Source organism: Drosophila bipectinata, chromosome 4, assembly GCF_030179905.1.
Source record: "Drosophila bipectinata strain 14024-0381.07 chromosome 4, DbipHiC1v2, whole genome shotgun sequence".
Lineage (NCBI taxonomy): Eukaryota > Metazoa > Arthropoda > Insecta > Diptera > Drosophilidae > Drosophila > Drosophila bipectinata.
Genome location: NC_091740.1, coordinates 12,415,687 through 12,432,869, shown reverse-complemented (window position 1 = coordinate 12,432,869; position 17,183 = coordinate 12,415,687). Strand labels below are relative to the sequence as shown.

General features: G+C 36.4%; 1 protein-coding gene across 3 annotated transcripts in view; it reads left to right on the top strand.

Annotated features, from left to right (window-relative positions):
- LOC122322090 (fibulin-1) overlaps window positions 1–17,183 on the top strand; it is a 608,226-nt gene that overhangs the window by 146,963 nt on the left and 444,080 nt on the right. The window lies entirely within an intron of this gene.

Sequence of the window (17,183 nt, the reverse complement as noted above, 5' to 3'; positions counted from 1 at the left end):
GGAAAGAAGGATGTGTGCAAAGTTTCAAGACGATAGCTTTAAAACTGAGAGACTAGTTTGCGTAGAAACAGACAGACGGACACACAGACGTACTGACGGAAATGCCTATATCAACACAGGAGGTGATCCTGATCAAGAATATATATACTTTATAGGGTCGGAGATGTCTCCTTCACTGCGTTGCACACTTTTGACCAAAATTGTAATACCCTCTGCAAGGGTATAAGAAGAAAGGAGAGCTTCCTTCGGAAGGAGCCGAAGTTAATATACCCTTGCAGCTAAAACCGGATATAGTTGGCCGATCCTTATGATTACATCATAATAAAACCAATTAATTAAAATAAAAAATTTAAAAATAAGTCCCAAGCTTCTATCTTCAAAAATACGAAAGTTGACATTTCTACCAAATACCATTTCCGATCGTTCAGTTATATGACAGCTTTAAGATATAGTCGGCCCATCCTTATGAAATTTGGTAGGTTGGATCAACTGACCAAATCTGTATAATCTGTACCAAGTTCCAGCTTTCTATCTTCAAAAACACAAAAGTTTGAACACTTCCGATCGTTCAGTTGTATGGCAGCTATAGGATATAGACGACCGATCCCTGTCGCTCCGACTTATATACTGCGTGCAAAGGAAAAAATGGTGGGTGCAAAGATTCAAGTCGATAGCTTTAAAACTGAGAGACTAGTTTGCGTAGAAAAAGACAGACGGACAGACGGACGGACGGAGAGACGGACATGCTTATATCAACTCAGGAAGTGATCCTGATAAAGAATATTTATACTTTATAGGGTCAGAGGCTAATGTGAAGCCAACCGAGGCAGCCATATCACTATAGGAAATATGACCACTTTTTCTGGACAAAAATAATATCTCAAGATCGAAACAAGATATTTAAGTTCTGATTTTTGATTTGAGTTCACATTGTCAATAGATTTAAGATTTAAAAAAAAATTTGGGCGTGGCACCGCCCACTTTTTAAGAAACACATTCTAACTCAAAAACTAAGCAAGATATTTAGATTTTAATTTTTGATTTGAGTTAATATGGTCAAAAGAACTCAGATTAAAAAAAATGGGGGCGTGGCGTCCTATTTAAAAATAACAAACTAACTGTAGAACTAAGCAAGATATTTTAATTTGGTTCTTTTTTAGTGTTTTATAAAGCCATAGTCTTCTTTTGAAAAAGTAGGTAAGGTTTTTTTTTTTTTTTATTAAAAAATTTTTATTTTTTGTTAAATTTAAATCGGTTTTTCACTAGTCTCACAGCTAACAGATTCACATTCAAGGTTTTGAGGTTGCCTCCTTAAATTATGAATTTCTTCGAAAGCGCATATTTACATTTCACTCATATGAAGAAAATTAAACAATCTACAACATGGACTAAATTACAATGTATGACTCGGTCGGACTTAGTTTAAATCTCTTTTTAAAAATGTGATTTAAATTTAAAAATTTCTCTTGCTAGACTACTTACATTTTCACTTTATTAAATAGACGACACAAGTTTTTTGTACACTTCACATACAAAAACACATAATACAAACCACATTAAAAAGTATTCATTTCAAAACTTTTGATTTTGTCCATAAAATTTTCAGTATTGGCGTTTTTAAAATCGCACCAAAAAAATCGTAAATTCTAAGCTCATGTAAATGTTAACATCAACAGATGTTTTTAACAGCTGATTTCTTCGCAGTGGCGCCATCTATGAAAATTTCTGGTATGCAACATTAAAAATTAATCTATTGTGAATGATATGCAGTTAAAATTATTTAAATCCTTTAACTTTCAAAAAACGGTTTTTGGCCAGAAAAAGTGGTAAAATTTCCTATAGTCCATATGAACGAAGTGGTGATTAATACATAAACCGCAATGTTGAGGCTATCCAATAAAAATGTTTGAAAAATATATACTGGTTTTTTTATAACGATTTGAAATGCAAATCTTTCGTGGGCAACCCTGTATATGTAGAAAAATTCCCAAATTCCTTTCCGTTTTTATATTTTTGGGTCAGAGGGTAACAGAGGTCAATTTTGGTCAAAAATGTGAACGCATACATCTTCTATAAAATATATATTCTTGAATTGGATCACCTCCTGAGTTGATATAACCATGTACGTCTGTCTTTTTCTTTCTCTACACTTTTACTACACAAGCTAGTCTCTCAGTTTTAAAGCTATCGACTTGAAATTTTGTACACACCTTTCTTTCTTTGCACGCAGTCTATAAGTAGGAACTGATTGATCGGAATTGCCATTACTTTAATATTTATTGAGCTATTTTTTTTTTTTTTTAATAATACATGATGCCAAATTTTATAAGGATTGGCCAACTATAGCTGTTATAAGAATGAACGATCGGAAATTACTAAGCTTTAGGTTTTTTGAAGAAAAAACCTTAGGACTTGTTTTAAATTTGGTATTCTAAGAAATTGGTTTTATAATAAAATTCTCATATGGATCAGCCAACTATATCCGATTTTTGTGACATATGTATATCCGATCTTAACTGCAAAAGTATACCAACTTCGGCTCTTCCCGAAGTCAGCTTTCTTTTCTTTTTTCCCAGGTACACGTAAAGTACAAGGGTACATTTTATTCTTGTGACTGAATTTTACATAGACAACGAAAAATCTCCGACCCTATATGGTATGTATCGGTATAGGCATGTTCGACTGTATGTATGAAGGCGGGAATCTCAGAGATAGGAACTTTAAGAAATAGAGCTATAGGATTGGCATGGAAACTCCTACTTATATTGCCCAGTTTAAGTTTGTTTCAAATGTTTGCTACCCTTTATTATTTATTGGAGACATAACTAAATATATGTTATGTTGCATTTTATGGCGCTTGGCCGAAAAAACAACCGGAGCCCCCCTACGTTACTTCTACCGATTCAGTAGGGAAGCAGAATAATTGTCCGATTGAGCTGAATTTTGATTTACAGGTAAGAATAATTATTGGAATAGTTTAACATCGAAACATTTTCACAAAAACTTGTGTGAACAGGCGTTACATCGAAATTTTCGCTTTGACGAACGGGAGGGTACTTGAAAAAAAAACTTGATTCACATGACTACAATATACCCTTGTATTTATGGGTATACCCTTTATACCCATGAACACCCTTTTATTTTATACCTTTTATACGCTACGAGTACCGGGTATAAAAATTCCAAAAACAACAATCTTATGAAATTTCCGATCAACTGACATCGGACTTTCCGACAAAGAAAAGAAGAATGTGTGCAAAGTTTAAGATCGATAGGTTTAGAGACTAGTTTACATATCAACAGACCAAAGAACATGCTTATATGTATCAACTCAGGAGGTGATAATGAGGGATATAAAAAAGGAACACAACGGGCGCTGGTGTTATTTAAGCCCTGGAGAAGATTGTCGGATTAGGTTTAATTTTGTGTATTTTCTTACCATTGTGACTGGTAATTCTCTTGGGGACCCATTCGGTACTTATCTCTTCCACCCACAATTTAAATACCTCTAGAAGTTTCAATATTTTGTTGCATACTTTTGCGTTTGGCCAAAACGACAGCTACGGCCATAATCTTTTATTTTTTTTACTCTTTTAACCATTGAAAAAGTTTTGCATCAAAACTTTTTCCAAAAACATTAACGAATTGCTTCTTGAACGCGATTTAATTTTAGAGACGGGAGTGGGCGTGGAAACACACCAAACTTGGTTGCCAAACTTGGTCAAGCTCCAAATCGAACAGCTTTATCTCGTTTGGTCTTTGAGATCCACGCGTTCAAAATTTTATCCCGTTTGGTATAATAATGGTATAATAATAAATTTAATAAATCAAAATAACCAATAAATCAAAAAAATGGTAGTGGCCATTTGGGATGAAAAAATAGCTGTAATTTTCAGAGAAATTATATAAACAGCAAATTTTGGATATAGTTGGCCGAAACTTGTTAGAATTTCATAATAGTATTTAATTTCATAATAAAAATTTTAAAAAAAGTCTTAAGCTTAAATCTCAAGCTTCTATCTACAAAAATGCGAAAGTTGTTGGTTTTACCAAATATCCTATCCGATTGTTCATTTATATGGGATATAGACGGCCTATAGACGGTTATAGACCTATGGGATATAGATGCCCGATCCTTGTGAAATTTTGTAGGTCGAATTAATTGACAAAAAATATGTTGTTAATTATTTTGGGGGCAAAACGCACACATGTTTAAAATTTGAGTGTATGCGTAGCAGAGAAAAACAATAAGAGCAGAGCATTGTGTATTTTATTTTAAAGAAAGCTTTGATAGCAACAGTTCTTAAAGAAATGAAAAACAACGGTTCCCCATCTATATATTCTATGGAGAAAACATTTTCCAACCAAATTTCTGAGAAAATTTTTCTCAGTGGAAACATTTTGATTTTTAAATGTGGGCTGTCAAATAAGAGAAAATGAGAGAGCTTTACCGCAGCGCTACGCCAGAATTCCCTACCCCACTCGTGCTATGGAAAATGAGAGTTGAGAAAAATGTTGAAAAATGAGAGAAAAATGTTTCCACTGCTCTAAAAACACCAAAATTATGATATTTCCGATCAATCAGTTATATGGCAACTATAGGATGTATTCGGCCGTTCCGACTTAAGTTCTGCGTGCAAAGGAAAGAAGGGTGTGTGCAAAGTCGATAGCTTGAAAACTGAGAGACAAGTTCGCGTATAAACAGACGGACATGCTTATATTCACTCAGGAGGTGATCCTGACTTAGCATATACATACATACTGTTAGGGCCGGAGATATCTCCTACACTGCGTTGCCCACTTTTGACCAAAATTATAGTACTGTCTGAAAGGATTTGAAAATAACTGAGCTGTTTAGTTTAGCATATTTGCTTTGTGTTTATTGAAGATTATGGGAAAAGCCATGGTGGTCGTGTTGAGCGTGTCTTTAAATGTAAAATTTTTTGTTGATATACAGGGTGCGCCATCTAGACAGTACCTTTTTTGAAATTTTTATTAACTCCGCCATTTTTCAGCCTATTTTGACAAGCCAGCCAGATTCTGAAACGACAGCCTATGCCCTTTTAGACATGGATCGACTCACAGCAAAAAATCGGGCTGAAATTGTAGCGCTGTACATCGAAAGCAATCGTTTAATTGTGAAAACTGTTTGTCCGGAAATGCGTAAACACGGTCTGACGAGCTTCTATTTTCAACAAGACAGCGCACCTTGTAACACCGCATGAAGTTTTTTCAGAGCAAGTTCCCGGGACGCGTTGTGTCAAAAAAGTGTGATTTGGAGTGGCCTCCTCGTTTACCGGATTTGACGGCACCGGACTTTTTTCTGTGGGGCTACTTGAAGAGTAAGGTGTATGTCAGCAAACCGAAGACTATTGAACAACTAAAAGATAATATCAAAGCGGAAATTGCTGCTATTGCGCCCAAAATGTTGTCAAATACAATGCGAAATGCCCAAAAAAGGGCCGCTTTTTGTGTTTCTAATGAAGGCGGTCATTTGATCGATATTGTATACTGAGGGAATTGTCAATAAATGGCATTCTATACCCTAAATGAATCTTGTTTATTTTCCAAAAAGGACTAAAAACCACCCATTTTCCAAAATGGGCTAAAAAACCCTGTATTAAAGAATGCACAAGTTTACCCAATCGTTTTTTTTTTGCATCTATTTAATGTAGTTGTCCTATTTGAACAATTTATAACTTATCTGGCTGTCAGAAATTCAAAATCTGCTCACAATTATCAAGTGAATCGCGAACGCGACAAAATTGCATAGTCTCACAGCTTCATATAGCTTCGAGAAAATTAATTTTAGCTAACTTCAGTTGTTAATCTGTCCGATTGTTTTTTTAATAAGACTATATAGAAATCGAAAGATAAATCTTAAGTTTTGTCACAAACGTTAAATTATAAATCTTAAGTTAAATTTCTGAACGCAATCATAATATTTGACATTAGATTTGACAACCACATTGTGAAATTCGATTAAGCTGATCGCGATTAAGCGTTGATTGGGCTTCGGAGGGAAGCTGATGTTTACTTTTGATTTTGATTTGTATATGGGGAACCGAGGTCGGACCTCAGAGGCAAAGAGAAAGCCGTAGGCAAATGCAGAGTTTGAAAAGCCATAAGTGGCCTGGATTTATGGGTTGGATAACTTACATATATTAATCTATCTATCTTCTTCTTCTTCTATATATATAAAAGAAAGTCGTGTTATATGTTACACCACTTATAAATCAAGAACGGAAGAACAGATTTGAGTGAAAATTGGTAGGGAGGTAGCTTAGAGAGTTCGACAGCGCGAATTATACTCCACCGAACTATACTCCACTTATAGTAATGAATAAAAGTAAGTAGGCTGTGAACGTGACGTATCATATTTTTATGTACGATATTATGTATTTATACTGTTATCTAGATGTATAAAGGTAATGAAAAGGCGCGTGTAAGCATGGCGCAGTTACGTGAATCACAATCGAAAGATGCACAAGAAAATGTCAAATGAAAATGTCAAATGTCAAAATGTCAGCAGCTAGGCTTGAGCGAACACGATTGAGAGTTAGGCAGTCGCGTTCTGCAGCAATCGATTTGATTCGGATGTTTAATTTATAATGCCGCGACCAAGACGATCGAATCTTTCCCGACAAAGCCATAATGCAAGAAGAATACAAAATACTGCAAACGAAAGCGGTGATATGCAATTGGGCCAATTTTAGTCATCAAACAGTCAATTCAAGAGCTGCGCGAGATAGAAGAATACGAGATCAGGAGAACAAATTTATAAAGGTAATGAAAAGGCGCGTGTAAGCATGGCGCAGTTACGTGAATCACAATCGAAAGATGCACGAGATGAACATAATCAACAAAGGCCACTTTTCAAAGAAGAGAAGCGCACAGAATTATAGTTAGAAGAAGAATTAACTAACAACGGCAACAAGTTTATCGAGGATTCACATCTGGGCAATTTCTTCGACTAGCATTCCAGTAAGAGCCTGATGTTGAAAATTCTGCTTATTCCAAAGTGATTATTGTGAACATTCAAAGTGAAAGTTCCAAAGTGAACATTCCTTATTACGCTTCTTCCTGTCGAGTTACGATTAAAAAAAATGGCAACGCATTGGCCATTGCATCTTCTGGCGTTGCAGCAACCTTATTAGATGGAGGCATAACAGCTCATTCAGCACTTAAGCTGTCATTGAACATTCAAAATAATCCAGATGCAGTGTGCAACATTAAAACAATCGTCTATGGGCATAGCGCCCATATTTTGGATGAATGCACTATAGGACGTAAAAATTCGCTTGGGGAATTGGATTGGTCAATTAGGGATATAAGGAACAATGATAAACTATTTTACGGCCCTTTGTTACTCCTTTCAGGTGTTCACGGTTAACGTACGCTGATGAATTCAATGCTTGCTTAAAATCATCGCAACTGTGGCGTAATGTTGAAAAAGAACTGACCAAGAATATGCGCTATCAAATGCTTCAGGATTCATCCTTTCTCTAAACAACTGTTAGATATTGGCGAGGGGAATTTTGCTGTACGTGAAATTATTGGATGTACTTGAAATACTGAAAAACATTTATTAACCAAAATAAATGAAGAAAAAACAGCTAGCCCTTATAGAAAACAAAAAAGGGCAAAACAACGTGTGCCGGGGTCGCTAGTAACCTTATAAAGATTATAAAGTACATAGATGGGACATCAGGGCCCAAAACGGTCAACTTTTTTCGTCGAGCTTGTTTATTTATATAAACGGTAAAGATAGAATAGAGTTGTATGTGGTGGTATAAATTTGTGTTCTTTAGGAATTGTAGTAATATTAAAATGTTTGGTGGTGTGGGGTTTGAAAGTGCTTCCAGTGGGTTGGTGTTTTAAAACATTTGTTGTCTTTGGATGTTAAGCGCATTGCAGGTGGAAAGTGAGTGTGTTATTGTTACAGTATCGTTGCAGGAAGGGCAAGTGTTGTTGGGGTTTGGATCAATGTAGTGTGTGTGGGTTAATTTGGTGTGTCCAAGTCTGAGTCTTGTTATTTTTATTTGGTCAAGACGTGAGATGGCAGAGTGGTTGTTTTTGGGGATGTGGAGCTGTTGGGTTGGAGTTGATTACTTGATTGGTACCGGGTTGATGTCTTCGTTGATGATAGTGTTTTTTCTTGGAGAGTGCTTATTATATATTTTTGTGTGTCTTTTGTGTTTAGATTTTCAATCGTTAGAAGTGGTTGCGTGGTTGCGTTTTTGGCTAGGGTGTTCGCCAGTTCGTTACCTGGAATACCGGGTATCCAAAGTAGTTTGAATCTAGTTTTGAATTTTTGGAGCAGATTACGTGCGTGTGAGGTGTAGTGTTAGCTTTTGTTCGGGTTTTTTATTGCATCGATTGCAGAGAGGGAGTCGGAGCATATGCAAAATTGTCCTCTTTTATTTTTTAGTAGTTCGATTCCCTCTACTATTGCTAGAAGCTCGGAGGAGAATACTGAGGAGTAGTGTGGCAGAAGGCTTATTTTTATAGCTTCTGTTTCGTTCGTCATTGCGAGACTGGTAATTGAGTTTACGTGAGATCCATCTGTGTAAATGTAGGTGAATTTGTGATTGTCTTTGGTCTTGATTTCTGTGAATAGTGTCCGAAAAGATTGTGGTGTTGTGTTTTTTTGTTGTACGTGCTTAATGATGTGTCAATTTTTAAAATATCAGTGTTGTGGTCTGTGAGTGTTGATTAGTCAGCTTAAGGGGGAGTTTGTGTGCTTCGGAGTTTTCTATAATGCGGTCAATTGTTGATTTGTATTGTGATCGCTTTGGAGGTCGGTATGATTTAAGGATTTTTATAAATGGGGAGTTTTTGGCATCGATCAAGGATTTAATTATTTTTGTTGTTATGAGGTCACGTCTGTCTTCTAGAGTGTCTGCGCGTGCTTCTTACAAGATGTTGTTAATAGATGTAGTTCGAAGTGTGCCAAGAGCAGTTCTGAAAGCGGTGTTTATTGTTGCTTTTGCCATCCGTAGGTTTATTTGTGGGCAATATCCGTAGATTGGGAGACCATAGTCTGCTTTTGCGGTGATAGTTGCTTTTGAGATGTTAAGAAGTGTGGATGTGTTGCAGTTCAGTTTTGGGCTTGAGAGGCATTTTATTATGTTTATTGATTGTTTGATGTTGTGTGAGAGTTGTTCTGTGTGCGTTTTCCACCTGTTTTTGTTATGTGTATTACGCCGTTACGTTATATGCCGAGTATTTTAAGGGATGTTAAGTTTTGTATTTGTATGTTACCAGATAGGTTGCAGTTGCAGTTGTGTTTTCTGCAAACGTGCAAGTGTTTGCATTTTGTGGTTGAAAGTTGGGCGCCTGAGTATTCGGTCCAATCTAGTATGGTAGTAATAATGAGGTTGAGATTTGTTTTTATATTTTTTCTGTTTCTTAGCTTTACAATCAAGTGAAAGTCATCCGCATATGCGCTTAGATTAATATTGCGATGAAGGGTGAGTTTTTCTGCGAGTTTGTTGCATGCTATAACAAAGAGGATCAGGGAGAGTGGAGAGCCTTGAGGTATGCCGTTTTGGATGGAATGAAAAGAAGAAAGGTCGAAGTCGATACGTACTATTATTTTTCTATTTGTCATATAATTTTTTATGTAGTTGGTTATTTTTGGTCCTGTTTTCCAAATGGCAAGTTGGTTGAGTATGGAGTGGATTCGAATTCTGTCGAAGGCTTTCGCAAAATCTAGGGATATGATGGAAGTGTGGTTTCCTCTTGAGATAGCTCTTGCTAATAGATGGTCTAGGAGCAGTAGACTGTCCATAGCTGACTTACCTTTTCGGAAACCAGTTTGGCTGTTTTGGATGAGTTTGTCGTTTAATACAAACCACCACAGTCGTTTGGCAATAATTTTGTCCAGAATTTTTGAAAGGCATGAGTTTAGTGAGATTGGACGGTATGAGTTTAGGTTGGTTTGTCTGAGTTTGGTTTTAAAATTGGTACTATTAGGCAATTTTTGTAGGTTTGTGGGATATAGCTGTTGAGGATTGAGTTTTGTAGGCTTATAATTCTATTTTTTGTTGTATTATCTATGTTTTTGATCATTGCGTAGTTAATTCTCTACAGTCCGGGTGTATTTCCTTTTAGTGTGCTTAATGCTGCTGAGAATTCTATTGAAGTTATGGGCTTTTGTATTTCTTTTGCTCTTTTGCAAGGAGTGTATGATAGGTTGTGTGAGTTACTGATTGAAGTTTGTTTTTGGTTTATGAATGTTGTGTTGAAGTTTGTGTCGGATAAAATTTTTGAAAAATTTTTACAAAATAAATCTGCGATTTCTAATTTTTGGGTGGTGTTTTGATTTGTGGTTGTGTTAAATATGCAGTGTATGTGTTTTTGCGGGTTGAGTCCGCAAAAGCGTCGGATGTTACTCCAGATTGTTTTTGGCGGTGTTTCGGGTGAGATTAGTGTAGTAAAATTGTTTATACTTCGTTTTTATACCCTTGCAGAGGGTATTATAATTTTGTCCAAAAGTGTGCAACGCAGTGAAGGAGACATCTCCGACCCTATAAAGTATATATATTCTTGATCAGGATCACCTCCTGAGTTGATATGAGCATGTCCGTTTGTCCGTCTGTCTGTCTGTCCGTCTGTCTTTCTGTTTCTACGCGAACTAGTCTCTCAGTTTTGAAGCTATCGTCTTGAAACTTTGCACACACCCTTCTTTCCTTTGCACGCAGTATATAAGTCGGAACGGATCCTATAGCTGCCATATAACTGATTGATCGGAAATGGTATAACTTTGGTGTTTTTAGAGTTAGAGAGTTCAAATTTTACAGCTATTTTTGGCAAAACATTACGACATGCCAAATTTCATAAGGATCGGCCGACTATATCTTATAGCTGCCATATAACTGAACGATCGAAAATGACCCAACTTTCGTCTTTTTGAAACTTAATACAGATTATATTTTTGGCCAGTTGATCCATCCTACCGAATTTCATTAGGATCGGCCGACTATATCCTATAGCTGCCATATAACTGAACGATCGGAAATGGTATTTGGTAGAAATATCAACTTTTTTATTTTTGAAGATAGAAGCTTGAGAGTGTGAGTGTGTCTGGGGTATTGCCTTATGGGCGCTGGAGAGGATGATTGTGTGAATTGTTGCGGCTTCCTTGTTTATGTTTGTGCTTGGTTTTCTTGCAGAATTTTAGCCAGTTTGCTTTGTCGGTTAAAAATGATGGCTTGCGAGGAGTGACACGAAGGCTCGTTCTGTTAAAGGTGAAAAGTTTGATTATTATGGGGAAGTGATCGCTGCCAAAAAGATTATCTTCGGTGTGCCAAGAGCTGTCGATTTGGAGAATTGGGCTGCCGAGTGTTAGGTCGACGTTTGTTAGTGTGTTTTGTGTGCTAAAGTGAGTAGGTGACATTTCGTTTAGTAGTATGTAGCTGGATTGAGTTATGAATTTCTCTAATGTTTTTCCTCTTGCGTTGTTTTTAGTTTTTATGCCAACCGTTAAAGTCGCCAGTGATCAAGGTGGGTATATGTGAGGTGTCTAGTACGGCCTGAAGGTTTTGCAGTGAGAATGATTTGTTAGGAGCTATGTATGCTGAGATAATTCTAAATTTAAGTTTGGAGTTCAGTTCTATGCATACTGCATCAAAATCATCGCTAAGGATTATCTCTCGAGCTTGTAGTGACTTGTGGGCTAGGAGACCTACGCCACCGTGGGAAGATGAGGTGTTTTTTGAAATAAGTGTGTAATTTATGGGTATGGGAATGTTATTAGTAAACACTAACATTATTAACACTAAATAACATTATTAGATGTTATAAGTGGTGCATGTTTTTTAATGATTGTTTGAAGCTCGCAGTAGTTGTTTAGAGTCGTTTTAATAATTAGTGGTTTGTTGTTGATGAGGTGTTAGTTGGTTACTATGGGTACTTTTTTCTTTTATAACTGCTGCTACAAGTGTTAAGTGCTTTCAGAATCGCTCATGTTACTGTGTTTTTTTTTTTTTTGTGTTTACTTTTTGGTTGGATAGTTTTGGTATGTTTTAGGTCGGTCGCTAGTTTCTTATTTTTGTCCTTTTGAAAAATTCGTGTTCTTAGTTTTAACCAGCAAGTAACCCGCTCGAGTATTTTTGCATGAATCCACTTCTCCTCCGCATGCAAAATCTATGGCTTTTTTAATTATGAAGGGTGAAACATGTTCGAAAGACTTATTGTCAGTTCTGGGTCCTTTCGCATGCTGTGTTGTCTTTTGAAGTGTTGGGGAGGTCGATATCCATGTTGGAGACATAAGTATTTTGGTGAGCGGTGAGGTTTGTGGTGTTGTGATGTTTGCAATTGGAGTAGGTGTGGGATGGTCATTAGGGAGGTCATGATATGATGTTTGTTTTCTTTGATGTTGTATCTGTGATGTCGGCGGTCGGTGTCGGTGTGATGTCTTTATTTTGGTTTGTGTATTGAGGAGTGGGTGTTGTTCTTTTGTTTGTTGTTGTTTAGTTGTTGTTTGTGCTGTTTAGATACAATAGATGCAAAGCTGGTGCTGAGCTGTTGGTTGCGACGAGAGTAGTAAAATTCTAATGCTTTTTGCATAGTTTTTATTGTTATCAGTTATTTTTGTTTTATAAATGATGGGCAACTGCGGTCTAGTAGGCTATGTTTTGTATATGCATCAAAAGGTTTTTGCAGTTAATGCAGTTTTTTTCGTTGTTGCTGGGCGTTATATGGGCGTGGACGAACTTTTTCGTAGCCAACGTTTAGAGATTCTGGGAGTGTATGGGTTTGGAAAGTGATTATAATTAATCCAGCTTCTACCAATGATTGGTTTTGCTTTTTTAGAATTTTGCGAACTTCAGTGACTTTTTCTGTTTTTAATTCGTTGAGTATTTCTGTTTCGTATATGTTTCGTAATTCATTACAGTATATGACGCCCTTAGAGAAGCTTAGAGTTTTGTGTTCGGTAGCTTTTACTACCATGTCTGTAATGTTTTGCAGTCTAAGTAACTTATTTGCCTGTAAGGTGTTCTTAGTTTTAACCAGCAAGTAACCCGCTCGAGTATTTTTGCATGACTTTGCCGGGGTCGCTAGTATTTTCTAAATAACAGAAAAAATTTTTAAAATCTTTGATGGGCTAAACATCAGGGACGGATTTATGTTTTTTATTAGTGTAGGTCACTTTATTTCCGCCGCCCCATGGGTTATATGTACTTACATACCTTTCTAAAATAATAATTTTCCATTTTCGTAAAGAAGGCCTTACAGATAAATAAAATTAGAATTAATTAAATAAAAATCAAGATATACAATTTTTTTGAGGTCCTTTTTAGTTGCAAAATCATTAATAAAATCATCATAGTTTATGGTGTTCATTATTTCGGCATCTAACATATGTAGAGAAGAGCTAGAGAATTCATTTTTTCTTGAAACAATGAACCCCTTTGATAATTCTTTACGCGTTTTAAACACGAAGAACTCCTTTCCCCAAATCAATTTGTAGCAGGAGTGGAAAGTGCAATGCGGAGACCTTTATCGAAGTTAGGGTATACATTAGTCAGACTTTGATTCCTCAAAAAAGTTGAGAGACTGAGTGAGTTTGATTCAGGCTTTACTGCACACATTCTTGAAACAAATCGTCCTCTAAATCATTGGTATAATATTTAACGAGAGACTGAGCTTTTTCTGTCACTGTTTTTGATGAAAGTACAGTAACTTTGTTAAAAATGAAAATTTGTCTTTAAAGTTTAAGTAGGCATAGTGCCTTCTCTGTATTTCAAATCTCAGTCTATCAAGAATGAATATTTGTTATTTTTTTATAGTGTGAGATAAACTAATCTCATTTAACACAAAGTTTTCTGCTATTATAAACTCTACTAGAGATCCATAGAGATTAGATACCGTCAATACATCTATAGATGAGCTCTGAATCTGAATGCTCACTTTAATTAAAGTTTCCAAAATAACATTCCAAAATAAGACCATTAACGCAGTTTCTAGTTTTTCTAATTTAATGCGAATTCCCCTTGCCTAAATTCGCGGGACCGGTTTCTCTGTACTATCATTTTCAATAATTTTTAAAACTGTAATTACTTCATCCCACGAATGTTTTAGACTTTTACAGGCATCTGCTCTAATCGAGTAAGGTTCACTTTCTCTTCCTCTTCCTATCTCATTCATTAATTTTTTCCAACGTTCAGTTGACTTCACGAAGAAAGTATATACCTCCTCAAGCAACATAAAAAAGTGGCAGGCCTCTGTACAATACTCAGCGGCCGAGGTTGGCATGAAACATATCTTGAGCCTTGTGTCCTTCAGAAGGCAAGAATTTAATAAATATCTCACATGGTGCTCCATTATCTGAAACATATCGAATCACAAGTGTTAGCTGATATAAATCTAAATCAAAATGTGCTACATCTGTTTTTTTCTTCGCTTTTTTTATCTCATCACTGATGTATATTAGTACTTTTTCAGCCATTAAATAAATTAATTCGTCGCAGAAAGTTTTTGAAAGGTAGCTAGTTGTTCCAGATCCCAGGTTTGCAATGGATCAAACTCTGCTATTAATTCTAGAATCATAATTTAATTTCCACTGTACAGGTCACCAAATTTTTTATTACTTCCTCTAAAAGCGAGACCTCTAGAAGCTAATCCTTTTATTACAGTTACAATACTCTTTAAAATGTCCTAGCTCTTAAAGCGAGAATGCAGCGAGAATTTATGATTTTCAGTGTTGATTTATGTGTTTGTGATAAGCTACTCGAACTTCTGCATTCTTCCAATCATTGAACCCTTCCCCGTCAAACTGTGTTGTGTTCTCAATAGATCCAAAGGCCAGCAAGGTCCATAGAATACGGAGCCTTTGCTTTTCTAATAGACGAGCCAATTTTTTTTTTTAATTTCATATTTCTTCATTTTTCTGTAAAATATATTTTTTGGTAAATAACGGCGATGATCGGAATACATTCTTGCATTTTTTGTGAAGTTTCAGGTTTTGTTTTGCTCGAAACCATTTCTTGCAATAATATCTCTTGTTAAATCGTTTATCCCCCAGAAGACTGGATCTCTGTTTAGTTTTATGGTTGATTCAATTTAAATTAACGTCGCAAATGTATCCATTTCTTTGCTGTCTGAATGTATATTACTGCCACTTGTTGAAGGTTTTTGGAAGTTAGAATCAGAAGGTTGAGCAGGTTTTACTGAATGCAACTGATCTGTCTAATTACGGTGGTCGCTCATCGCCTCAATCGAAATAGAACCTTTTAAATATATATTTTATATATGTGCAATACGTAAGTCCTCGCTGCTGTTTTCACTTTTAAAAAAGTTTTTTTTTCTGGTCATCTGAAGTGCAAGTTCTTTTTCATCTTTTCTTATTTTTGCATTTTTCCTGTATTCAGCGATACTAAGTTTCTTCCTTCCATCGCTCATATTTTAAATATAAGTACATTGTATTAATTGCAGTGTACGACTAAAAAAAATTGGAGGAACTTTAAAAGAGACCTAGTAGGAATGTCATTTTCTTGTGTAAAAATTGTTTCCTTTTTGTTTTAATTAATTAAAGATCTATTTTTTTCAAAAGCTACAACATTTAACTATTAAAAAACGTCGGAAATTTTGAAATCGGCCTAAATTACGCGTTAAGGCATTTTTACAGAAAACCATAAGAAAATCAGTGGACGTGTTTGACTTTTATCCTCTTAAATCAAGTGACCGTCCTTTGAAATCTGTCACCCCTCGGCTTATTTATAAATCCAGGACTGTTAAACATGCAACACTAGATGAGATACCTCATGCTTATCGGGTAAGGCGAATTACGAACAATATGTTTGAAGTAGTTTTGAAGGCACCGGAACGTAGAAAAAAGACTTTGCTGTGACTACCGTTTTATGAATCATAAGGATTTTTTTTTTTTTTTATTAATAGCTTTGCTTTTATTTATTGAATCTACTGTTAATTTTGAGACGAACAATAAGTTGACGAATCTTATCATTCAAATTTAACTAACAGTATACTAAGAAGGCATTCTGGTTGCGCGTCCCTCAGGTCGGTCGCTGGGTGGGTAAGTTATTGCGACGAAGGCGTCATTGCTTGCTTAACCTTGTTAGACCTCTCGCCAGGTGGTTAGGGTGCACCGATAGCTTGGTTAAGAACTTTACCTTCTGTTCTGCGATCACTTCTTTGACTGGTAGAATGTTTAAGTCGCGGTGTATGTTTTCGTTGCGAACGTACCACGGTACCCCGGTGATTGTTCTCAAGATCTTCGACTGAACTCTCTGAACTATGTCAATGTTGCTATTGCTGGCGTTCCCCCATAACTGGGAGCCGTACATCCATATAGGTTTTAGTACCGAGTTGTACAGCAGGACTTTATATTCAAGGCTTAGAGGTGACCGAGCGTTGATAAGCCAATGGAGGCTGCTAGCTTTTAGCTTAAGGTGTGTGGCTTCAATGTGCCGGCCCCATGTGAGTCTTCTGTCGAGATGTACTCCTAGGTATGCTACTTCGTTTGCTTGTGGGAGTAGAGTGTTCTTTAATGTAATCGGCGGGCAATTTTGCCTGTTCAGAGTGAACGTAACGTGCTTGCATTTTAGTTCGTTCACTTTAATTCGACAATCTGATAGCCTTTTTTCAACATCGACCATTTTTAGAGCTAGCTGTGCAGTTGCTTGAATCGGACATTTTGAGCGGCTAAGAATAACTGTGTCATCGGGAAACGTAGATGTTGTTAGTAGTGTGCTTCTGGGGATGTCTGCTGTGTAGAGGACATATAGTATTGGCCCTAGCACGCTACCTTGAGGAACTCCAGCTCCAACAGTGCAATCATCAGATATAGCAGTGTTGCACCTCACGACAAATTTTCTGTCGTAAGGGTAAGACTCCAAAATCTTGTGGGTGCTGTAGGGGAGCATTGTCTTGATCTTGTACATTAGACCTTCCAGCCAGACTCTATCGAATGCTTGAGAGACATCTAAAAATATGGCAGTACAGTACTCGGTTTTTCGAACGCGTTCCGAATTTCGGATGTTATCCGGTTGACCTGCTCAATTGTTCCATGCTTTCCTCGAAACCCAAATTGGTGTGACGGGATTCCTTCCTGGATTCTCAGGTATGTGTTTATCCGAGTCATTAGGCATTTTTCAAAGAGTTTAGATAGGCAAGAGAGTAGGCTTATAGGTCTATATGACATGGGGATAGTGTGGTCT